The sequence below is a fragment of the Corvus hawaiiensis genome, chromosome 4 (genome assembly GCF_020740725.1).
Source record: "Corvus hawaiiensis isolate bCorHaw1 chromosome 4, bCorHaw1.pri.cur, whole genome shotgun sequence".
NCBI classification, from domain to species: domain Eukaryota; kingdom Metazoa; phylum Chordata; class Aves; order Passeriformes; family Corvidae; genus Corvus; species Corvus hawaiiensis.
Window position 1 is genome coordinate 70,592,240 of NC_063216.1, and position 11,473 is coordinate 70,603,712.

An 11,473-nucleotide genomic window follows, 5' to 3' on the forward strand; every position below is an offset into this window, starting at 1 on the left:
ATGGATGTTTGTACAGCTGCCTAGTGAGCTGGCTGACAGAAATGATCCTACTCACTGCAACCTCACCCCCTCCCTGCCCCACCCCAGCGTATTGATTTTGTGTTAGTCACCTAACCTGAATCAGCACACGCTTTATGTCACCATGAAGGGTGAGATGAGGTTGAGGGAAAGGAAAAATGACATTTTACAGGGATAATGCTGGTTTAAAGTGTGCTTTATGAAGCAATTGTAAACTGATGGGATGATTCACAGAGCAAAGGACTGCTGGAGCTCTCCAGTCCTACCTCACACTCACAGGATTAACTTCCACATTAGGTGATGCTGAACAGAGCATGTTGGGAGAGTTTTGAAAACCAAAATTTTTTTGTGTGTGTTTTTGTTGGGTTGGTTGGTTTGCTTTTTATTTTCCCTTTTAGTGAGTTGGAATTTCCATTACTTCAGCTTGAGATTGTTGTCTATTTCCTATTTCTGGCTGATGAGCTCTGAGAAGACTCTGGCTTCATCTTCTTCATACGCACAAGCATCCAGTGGAAGGCAAGAATCCCATCCTATGACCTGCTCCCTGCACAGTTAATTTTGCAGCCCAGTATGCAAATAACAGTGATCACAAAGACATATTCTAAATTAATACTGAGTAAAGAAAAACTGTTGTTTTCATTGTACAAGTGACTTTCCCAGAAAAAAATCTGATTTGAAGAGTGTTTTAACCAAGTTCTGTTGACCAGAACAGAGTGGACACTGCACATTTTGCCATGAGAGCATGAAAAAATAATCTATTGCTTTGTGGCAAAAAGACATTGTCTCCAATGCCAGGACTTTCAGTATTTTTTAAATTGCTTTGGGCATCAATTGCATATTTTTAGTTTTACTCATTTTAAAGAAGTCTAAAGAATATTGAATCTGTTTTGTGATCCTTGCATTATTCCCCAACTGTTTGAAAACAAAAATCTCTTTTCATAGCACATCCATTTTACTGTCAACAATAAAGAAAAGCTGCCTCAGGAAAAGAGCTCTAAATATATCTGTGGTGCTATCAACAAGTTAGCACTTCTTCATGAAAGCAAGTCCAGTCCATTCCAGAGTTTTGCTGCAGGAGATAGAAGTCAGTAGCGCTGTAACATGAATGCAAGCCCAGTTCCTCATTGCTCCTTTTAGCTGGAGGGAGCTGGGGAGCCCAGATGCATCAGATACATCTTTCTGTCTGATTGTGTATGGCTGGGTTTGCTCTAAATAAATGGAACGTTGGTTGTGAACCCCAGAGGTTTCTAACACTGGGAATGAGTGTTCATGAAGTGAGCTGGACTCAACTGAATGTGGAGTTTATCTATAGACAGCTTGGCAGTCCTAAGAAGTGAGCAGGTTGACTTCTGTCTCTTTGGCCCAACTTTTAGGCTGAAATCAAAGAAGGAATGTAACAGCTTGGGAGCACCTCAGAGCTCAAGGATACTTCAATCCCTTGATACTCTTTACTAGTAAAAACTAAAGAATGAAATTTATGCTTTTCTTTACTCTTGTTTTGACAGACATATGCCAAATTTCCTCATGGGCTGCCCTCTCCGCAAACTTTAAAAGTCTGTGCTTCCAAACAGGTCCATGGTGTGGAACGTTAGAATTATTTTATGTCCTCTGACTAGTTCCCACATCACCTTTGTTCCTTCTTCTCCACAGTTTTATCTTTGTTCCTCTAAGAGCTCCCAGAGTTCTTTATCTTCCACCTTCCTAGCTGGTGAAGCATCCTTGTCTTCCCTCTATTAACCAAAAGTGAACTAAAGGTCTAAATACTGATGAGTTTTGAGTCCTGAAGAAACCACTGAATTAGACAGTGAAGTTTCCTGAACTGTTGATTTTATTTCCATGCCTGTCCTAAAGCCTAATTCTAAAATTATATGACACCGCAGTTCAAATCTTAGATATATAGAACTGTCAGTGATGATAAATACTGGGGACACTGACTAAAAAGAGGAGGAAGTTACTAATTCTATGTGTTGTATTTTACTATGATCTACTTCTGTTTCCTGTTGTGAGTTTTCCTTCGAGATTATAACAGATGTTAACTCTGTCTGCTATGACTCTTTTCTTGGTGAACTACAGTGAACAGGGATAAACCCACTATCTCCACAGAGACAGAGGACTCAGAGAGGAGCATATCTGGTCTCTTTAGGCACCCAGAGCTTCTTGCCAGGCTTGTCACAGGTCAACAGGGGAAACTGCTATCTGCTAACATCTTTTGTGGGTGAAATTCTTTCAGCAAATACAGGACATCGACTCTTCTGAGAGACAAAACCAACTAGGAGACAATCAGTAACTGTAGATCTACAGAACTCAAGATACAGTGAATTGGGAGTGTTCCTACTTCTTTCTAATGAGTTTTGTGTCAATAAATGAATCTATGGAAGAATTCTACAGGCTCTCTATCATCTCTACAGTGTTGAGTTGGCTGGTTTTTTTTTACTTTTTCCAGTGATACTTGAAAGGTGGAGAAAAGAGAGGACTAGTGTGGGGCTTTCCTCAAGAAGAACCAAAATAGAAACCTATTTTATTGCTAAATTGATCATTAACTCTGGAAAATTCTTTTTGCCTTGTTAAAAAGCCAACAAACCAACCAATCAAACAACCAACCAAAACGCACAAATAAACAAACAAAAACAACAAAAAAAGCCCCATCAATCTGGTTAGAAACACTGAATTTGAAGAACTGAAAATATTAAATTATACAAATATAATTAAAATAGAATTAGTATTTGCAGTCTAAAGATGCACAAAACTGATCGATTTTTGACCTGCTTTAGTGTTCATTTTTAATTAAATAAACCCGGTTCTCTATAATAGTTATATATCTATGATTTCAAAATGGTTATGTTGTATCTGAGTAAACTGTTAACCCAAAACTTCTCCCTATTCTATTTTTCATGCCCTAATTAGAGCCTTTTCTAACAAATAAAACAAAAAAAAACCCCCCAAATTGACACCATCTTGTGCTTCTTGTTAGTTCAAGATAATTATGGAACTTAACACTCCAAATGGTAATTGCAGTTAGTGTTGAGCACAGCAGCCATTTTAGAACTGCAGACCAAATCAAATTAGCATTTTTGTCAAATAAAGTTAAATGTGCTTAAAAGTTACTTCTTGATGCATTTAGAGTAACATTTTACAGTGACTGTCACCTAACGTCTGTTGGAGATAGACCCTGCTGCTAGGATTCATCTGCCTGAGCGTCTGTGTCTTTATATGAGGGATTGCTCTTCTAGAACGTAGTTTGTCTTATTTGCAAATAGATCTCTAAAATAGGTCAAATGAATTGTACCTTCAGAATGGTTATTTCATTCCACTGATTATAAATTTTTAAGTGGCTGATCCTCCCATAACTCCCATGAGAAAATTTCTCATTGCATTATCTATTTCAGAGGTCCCAGCTGTAATAAGACATTGAATTAGATTTTTTTATATAATAGACAAAACTCTAAGTTTTTAATTAGATAATTAATATAGAAACAGAATGAGTATGATACTGAAATAAAACTTCTACTACTCAAAGAAATGCCCAAACTACTTAAGCAGGTTGCAAAATCTAAAAGATCAGATTGTAATTCTCCTTATCCTCTATTTAAGATTCAAAAGAAATTTCCAGTGAAATCACTAATCATCAAATTATTGTGAATGTATATAATAAAGAAGATAATTAAACTAGTAGAACACGTGAAAGTCAATTGTAAAACTGAATATTAATAGTATTTGTTTTCTTTTTATATCAGAGCCACTATGGAACACAGGTCTTATCTTTTTTTGTTATCCATTGCAGTTACAAACAGTGATGTTCATTCTCCAGATTATAAAAGCTAATGAAACAAAAGCGGTATTTTGAATAATGAAGAACCCCATAGACACAGATGAAGCATTTCATTCAGAACATAAGTTTGTTTTTTATTTCCAAACAGGTATGTCAAAAAACTATTAAGTCATAATATATATGTGTACATCTACATGTATATATCTATGTGTGAGATTCAATAATTTATATATGTGCACAAATATCTATATATACATGCACACACGTTGTCAGGACTTAAAGAATGCAGTGAAATATCTCAAGACACTGTCAGAGAAGGAAGTTGCTGTTAAGAGAAGGCACCACAACAGGCACAGATGGCAAACAGGAAGGCATTAATTCCAGTCCTAAACTGGACAAAACCCCACTGTGATGGGGGAACTTGTGATAAGCCCAGAAGGCAACAGTAAGAAGACGCCAGGTTGAGGCAGATCTGGGTAACCTACCCGGACAAAATTTCTCACCCCAGCAAACTGTGAGAATCGAAGTAAGTCATTATGCCAGACCAAGTTATGGGAACAGCATCTAGGTTCTGTGGATACCTGGGACTTAGATGGTATAAAAGTGGTACATCCAGAAGAACACTCCAGGATCTCCCACCAGCAAGAAGACCAGAGGAAGAAGCACAGGAAGGATGCCACAGCGACCCATGTGGTGGTGACTATATTTCTACTTAATGTCTCTCTCTTTCTTCTGTCCCTGCCCTCCCTACCACACATCTACTCTTAAATAAAATTTGGACTATTGACTTTGGCATATGGTTTCATTTGCACCTTAATTTGTGCAGAAGCATCTTTGGATAATCAGATCCTAACACATGTGTACACATATATGTTCATTTGTCCAAATATAAGCATATATATCTTTGAAGTAGACTTAATCCTAGCACTCTACCTTGTCTCAGCACAAAGTATTTCCTTGTTGAATCAATCACCTCCAAATACTTGGGCTCAAATTTAAGTTTATGAAGTTAGAGTGATGTAAGTTAATTTCAAATTGCTGATACCACTTTTGATCCTAGCATGTAATATTATACAAATTTTCCATTTGAAATAGTTCATAGATCCTACCTTCACTTTCACAATTCAACTGCAATAAAAAAAGAAAAAAAGATGCAAAAAATGCCACTAGCATCAGTACAGAAACCAACTAGGGGAGCAAAAATATTTACATAGTTTGGAAATTTCTCTGAATACAAGACAGGTGATCTGAATTCCAACAAGTTTGTGTTATGAAGGATTCCTTACATTTATATAAGCAATTTTCTGAAATATAGTTCTGCTTATTTAAAGTAAACACAGTGAATCAATCCTGTGATAACCTGGGGAGTTAAAGATCACTTATAGAGTAGGACAAAAATGTTGCTTGTCTAAATAATAGAGTAAAAGCTGTCGAGTCTTAGCTCAGGTTTGCTGAGAGGACAGATTTCCCACCTTCAGGAATCATTTGCAGAACTTTAGTTGCTCAGTCATCTAACTGGTTCAAATGTAATTTTTCTGCACTCTCCAGCACCACTCCTGTATTTTTCATAGTACTTGAAAATTTCTTATTGTGTGATCCCTCTTCTCTCATGCCAATATTAGGCTGCCAAAATTTCAGTGACTTTAATGAAGTACAGCCTGATCTAAACTGTTAAACATTATTCATCCAGCCCACTACATGTATTTGTCTGTGTATGTCATCTACGTGTGTCATGACCATGTATAAATATTCTGTAACTCATATAGTAGTGAAGCAGTGTTTCCTGTGCAATACAATGGAATATATTAATTTATTTCAAAATTTATTGCAGAACTCAAATGGGGCAATACTGAATTCCTATGGCAAAACTCCCTTTAACTCAATGAAGGCAGTCTCTCCTGTCACAAGCATCACTGGAATTCCAAAACCTGCCTGGATAGGTGAGGGGAGATCAGTGGAATGTTGTTTAACTGGAGTTCAGGAAGGCTTTTGATGCTATCTCCCATGATATCCTCGTAGACAAAGTCAGTAAGTGAAGGCTAGACAAGTGAACAGTGAGAACCATCTGAACAGCAGAGCTCAGAGGGTTTTGATCAGTGGCACAGAGTCTGGTTGAAGACCTGAAACAAGTGATATCCCACAAGGGTTTTGATACTGGGTCCAATCTTATTCAACTTATTCATCAGTGACTTGTATGGAGGGGTAGACGCCTCCCAGCAAGTTTGCTGATGACACAAGGCTGAGACAAGCGGCTCATACCCCAGAGGACTGTGCAGCCCTTCAGAAGGACCCCAACAGGCTGGAGAGTTGAGCAGAGAAGAACCTTCTGCAATTCAACAAAGGCAAATACAGGGTCCTGCCCCTGAGGAGGAGCACAGGTTAGACCTGCTGGAAAGCAGCACTGCAGAGAAGGACCTGGTTGTCCTGGTGGACAACAAGCTCTCCATGTACTTTCCATGTGCCCTTGTGCCAAGTAGGCCAACAGAAGAGCATTGCCAGTAGGTTAAGGAAGGTGATCCTGCTCTCTATTCAGCCCTAGTGAGGCCATATATGCTGTGCTGTGTCCAGTTCTGGGCTCCTCAGTACAAGAGAGACATGGAGCTCCTGGAGCAGGTCCATCAATGGGCTATAAAAATGATTTCCTCTTATGAGGAAAAGCTGAGAGAATTTGGCCTATCCAGCTTTGAGAAGAGATGACTGAGAGGAGACCTCGCCAATGTCTATCAGTATCTGAAGGGATGGTGACAAGAGGATGGGCTGAGCTCTGTTCAGTGGTGCCAAGCAACAGGACAAGGGCAATGGGCAGAAACTCATTCACAACAAGTTCCACCTGAATACGAGGAAGAACTTTTTTATTTTGTCAGTGACCAAGTAGTGGAACAGATTGCCCAGAGAGAGTGTGGAGTCTCCTTCACCAGAGATATTTAAAGACCATCAGAACAGACGGAAGGACAGAATGCACAGTGTTTTATCTAAAGTTTCCAGATAGAAGCACTGTCTTTTCCACTTGTGCCAATTTCAAAATGATGCAGAAACCTCTAAGTTCCTCTGCTAACTATCAAAGGTAACTTGGTACCATAAAACAAGTATTTACACAAGACTTAAAGCACTTCAGTCAGTTGAGAAAATATTGGAAATCTCATTTTGTCATTACAAGTGACTGCATTATAAAGATCAGGTTATTCATTCAAATGATTCATTAGGAAATTAAGGAAGATGTCAATTTTATGCATCCCTTCCTAATTTTTGCTGGGATTTTTTTAAATAAACAGTTAAAACTTCATCAAAACTTTTAATTTCTTTAGGAAATCTGCTCAGATAAATTTTTTGGACCTTTTTAATGAAAAAATCTGCTACTGTGTAATTGGAATTATTAACATAAAAATAATCATGCAGATAAATTCACAAAATGCATCCAAAAAGATCTGATTTCTTTTTTCACTTTGATCTATGATCATAACAGACATAGTATCCCTAAGAAAGAAATTTCTGCTCATAATTATAGCAGAAATTGGAATAATTATTACTTTTGATCAATGCTTTAAATATGTATCCACAAATTCATTTGATCCCAGAGAGGGGCAGGGAAAAAATAATGTATTTGTTGTTTGTGTGTGTCCTTTCTCTCAGGATTTGCATCACTTACTGTTATATCCATTTTCAAGCTGTCTTCAATTTAGAATCTTTAGTCAGTGGCAGAAAATTGTACTTGAAACAAATTACTCAGCTTTGTTCAACAAGAAAACTGAAATATTTAATTTTGGAATTTGATTCAGAACAACTAACCTGAGGGCAGTAGATTCTGCCAATAAAGAGGGAACTTATTAGTCATATTATAGTTGGATGTAGATGTGATTTCAGAGTGGTTTTTCCCCTATAATGTAAGAAGGCATGTATCCAAAATAATGAAATATTTATGGGGAAGTTATGGCCTCTCTACCTTTCTTCCTTGATAGAACTGTACTTGCATACAAGAAGGTAGATTCAACAAGACAGTTTCAAGAGTCTGGGAAAGAAAGCAGTGTACAATAACTTTTGTCTGGAGAATGAGAAATGTTAGGAAAACTGGCTTTGCCTCACTCATTCTGCCTTTCTGGTTTCTGTTAGAAAAGAGTATATTTTGGCATTGTCTCCACTGCTGAAAATTGTAAAAATCTGTTTCCCATGCTGCAGGATTTTTCCAAGTATCCCCAAACATCATTTTCTGAAGGTAAGCTGAGTGTTTTCAATATATCATTTTCTTTCTATAATTTTGTATATCTGGAGTAGCTCCTTTAATCAGTGTAACACCTATGTAATGTGTGGTTTCTAGGAGACTTGAAGAGAATCTCCTAGGATCTGCTTCCCAAATTCTATTTACCTTTTGCTGTGAAAGCTCTTTTTGTGCCCAGAATGTTCACCAACAGGAAAAAAAATCTCACGTTAATTTTCTTTTATTCTTTTTCTAAGACTGCTCAGATTCCTTTCTTTGGAAATGGCAGCTTTCATGTACAAATTTATCATAGGCTTTAAAAACCTATTGTTACACTGATAGTTTCTGAATCATGACAATCTGTATTACAATTTTGCAAGAATTTGGATAACTTTGCTTTGTAGATGTGTTTGAAAAAGATGTGCTGAATAGGAAGGAAGATAGCGTAGATATTGAGTAGGCTCCACTTTTTCAAACATAAAAATAGTGCGGAAAATGTGCCTCTCTAAAGTCAGAGACTTGCATACTGCTTTAAAATAGAAACAAAAAACCAAAATAGTTTTAAAACCAACATATAAACAATGAGATAAGGTGTCTTTTTGTTAATCTCTCACATGTCCAGAGACAGCATGGAAAGATTCCCTTTTCTCTCCTTTACCTACCAAGAAAGGAGGAACTCTTCAGACAATCAGACTACTCAGAAGGCCATAGCTTATAGAAAAGGCAAATAATTGCATTCAGATCAGTGAGAATCCAATTCCTTCAGGAATATAACAGAGTGTTCCATGAATATGAATGTGTTTCTAAAAAGCTAAACACTCAGCCAGGCACAGCCAAGGCAATCAGGAGGCTGGTGAATAATGCTATAGCTATTGGATGAGCAGCAGGAGGAAACAGCAAGAATCTATAGCATACTCAGCAGGCATTGATGCAAGATATGTATGGGGCTAGCAAATCACCCAAACTGATTAATTATCGTAGGCATTGTTACCAGGCTTCTGAAAAGAATGTGGACTTCTAGGTACTACAGCATTGTGAAACATGAAGGCAGGTGAATGTATCAGATGTTTGACCCAGCTGATCTCCAAAACATTTGTGCATTTTCCAAGGCATGTAAATTCAGTCATGCTGTTATCCCATCTCAATCAGTCAGAGTGCAAAACTAATGTGGCAGACAAAAAAAAAAAAATCTAAAGAAATATTAAAAAAGAAGGTATGACAGAAAGAAAGCATACCAAAGGGTGTTTCAGAAAACAAAGACTTCTGCAATGAATGGCATTAACACACATGTAAACCCGGGACCATTTTGTAAGCACTAATCTCATTTGATATCATCCACTTAAACATTAGATAAAGAAGCTAAAATAAATGCTTTAAATTTTCATTATAATCTTTTGGCTCTTAACAGATAGTGGAAAAGGACTGGCACTCCAGGTAGCTGACAGTGAAGGAAAGCTTGAATACAGCCTTGGCTGTAAGAAGAATCAGGTTTATGCCTATTTACATGTGGATCTGGGTTCATTTATGATTTGTTAGTGAAATTGAAGTATCTGATCTGGAATGGCAGATGTGATCAAGAATCTGTGGGATATCCATAACTTTCTGGAACAGCAACTGGATTGAGGTATAAAAATAGAGTATTTAAAACAGCAGAATACACTTCTGTTTGAAGACTCTGAATCCCTTTGCAGATAAGGATAAACAAACTTTTGCATCAACATCTACACACACAGTACGTTACTTTGAGCAACTAAATTTGTCTAGTCTTCTGTCCATTTGATTCCCTCCCAATCACAGCCTAGTAATGTCAGAATAAATAATGCACAAAAGGGAAGACCAATGTATATTAGCCTAAAGTAATTACAAATGCCTTTACAGGAAAAACTATTAGGAATTCTTTATGAGAAATACACACACTGAAGCTTTTCCTTAACAGACAAACCATTTTTTGCATACTGCTGCAGTGGGTAACACATTTCATTAGAGCTTCAAGCCGGCAAGACTACTGTCATAGGATGTAATAATGAACATTATGGAAAGCACATAATCTGAAAATAAAGTGGGGACAAAGCACAAGTTTATAGTTATAGATATGAAAATAAACTCTCTACCACAAGACTTGGACATATCTAGGCATTGGCATCATAGGAAAGATTTATATTCATTCTAATGAACTGATTTTTAAAGCCTTCCCTCTTGGAACACAATTTTCAGTCCAATAATTTTGAGGACTCTCACATGCTAAAATAAAGATCAGCTGAAGTTTAATTTTAGCTTGCCATGTGATCCCACCTGGAAATGCTCTAGATTTATCTGTATTTAATCAGTATTCCAAAGTAACAGTCTGAATATCAGTCCAAAAAAAGGGGCTGTGTTCAAGAACATGTGAGAGTAAATAAAAAAAATTCTTTTCTGAATCCCCAGCATAATAGTTTAATTTCTAAGTAAGTTATAAATTGTCCTAAAAAATATTTAAGAATCTTAAGACATTAAGGAGCTACAAAGGATTGTTTAGTATAGACACAGGTTATGACAATCTTGAGTTTTGTTTCTTTTTAACATTTCAAATAAATACAGCAAAAGTGAAGTTCTAATACAGAACTCTTCTGTAGAAACCACTGTGTTATCATTTGTAGGCAAGCTTAGAATAATCTATTTTCAGGAAGTGCTTGATAAAATATGCTATATTTGTGAATGAAAGCTCTTGGATCTGGATTCTTATTTCTGTCCTTGAGTATTAATTTCAATAAACAACTGGGCTAGAACATAGCTAGAACATATTCTTAATGTTACTGTTAAGGATAATCAAGCAGTAGAACAGAGTAATGAAGCTGTAAAGTCTCTATCACCACTAAGGACTTTTTGGTGCAAGTTAACAAAAGCCTTTTAGGAAAAATATTGTGCCTTGAATCATTGGGATGACCTCTTGAAGCCCCCTTAACACCATTCCTGCTACAGAATACCCTATATGTATCTGAGTACTGAACATTATTGACTGTAAAACACATCTTTTTTACTTACTTTTTTTCCTTGGAGTATGGACACAATTCCAGGTCCTAATCGTACTGCTAAATGGAAGAGATCACCTGAATTTTCCAGGAAGCTGACATTTAAAAGCCCTACTTGGTAAGTCCTGGTTTCTTTTTCTTGACAGAAGGGAAATAATTTAGGACTTAGCAATTCACGTTCTATCATATCAATGCCTCAACCTGACTTTTACTGATCCTAAATGAACATTCATCATGAAAAATGACTCTGTTTCAAGGTGGTTTTAAATAATGCAGTAGGTGAAGCAGCCCTTCTTCAGACTTACACGAGAGAAGGGTCAGGTTCAGTTAATCACATTCCAACACCTTCACCTTCACTCCATTTTGGTGAGGGGATCCCTCTTTTTCCTTTCCAGTGTTGACAGTCTTCATTATTAACTGGTATTTAGACTAAATGTGTCAGGTAGTATTAAATCAGATTTCCATCATAACCACATCTTTTTAAAA

General features: G+C 36.9%; 1 protein-coding gene and 1 long non-coding RNA gene across 13 annotated transcripts in view; one reads left to right on the top strand and one right to left on the bottom strand.

Moving 5' to 3' along the window:
* The window catches only part of PCLO (piccolo presynaptic cytomatrix protein), a 329,242-nt gene that overhangs the window by 25,651 nt on the left and 292,118 nt on the right, over positions 1-11,473 (bottom strand). The gene's annotated exons all lie outside the window — the stretch shown is intronic.
* The window catches only part of LOC125324684, a 44,352-nt gene that overhangs the window by 6,474 nt on the left and 26,405 nt on the right, over positions 1-11,473 (top strand). For 7 of the 10 annotated variants that reach the window (XR_007203084.1, XR_007203082.1, XR_007203090.1 and 4 more), the window contains exons 2-5: positions 3,800-3,935; positions 5,619-6,851; positions 7,961-7,997; positions 11,016-11,105. This is a non-coding gene — a long non-coding RNA (uncharacterized LOC125324684). The other 3 variants (XR_007203083.1, XR_007203089.1, XR_007203088.1) reach the window with 3 other exon arrangements.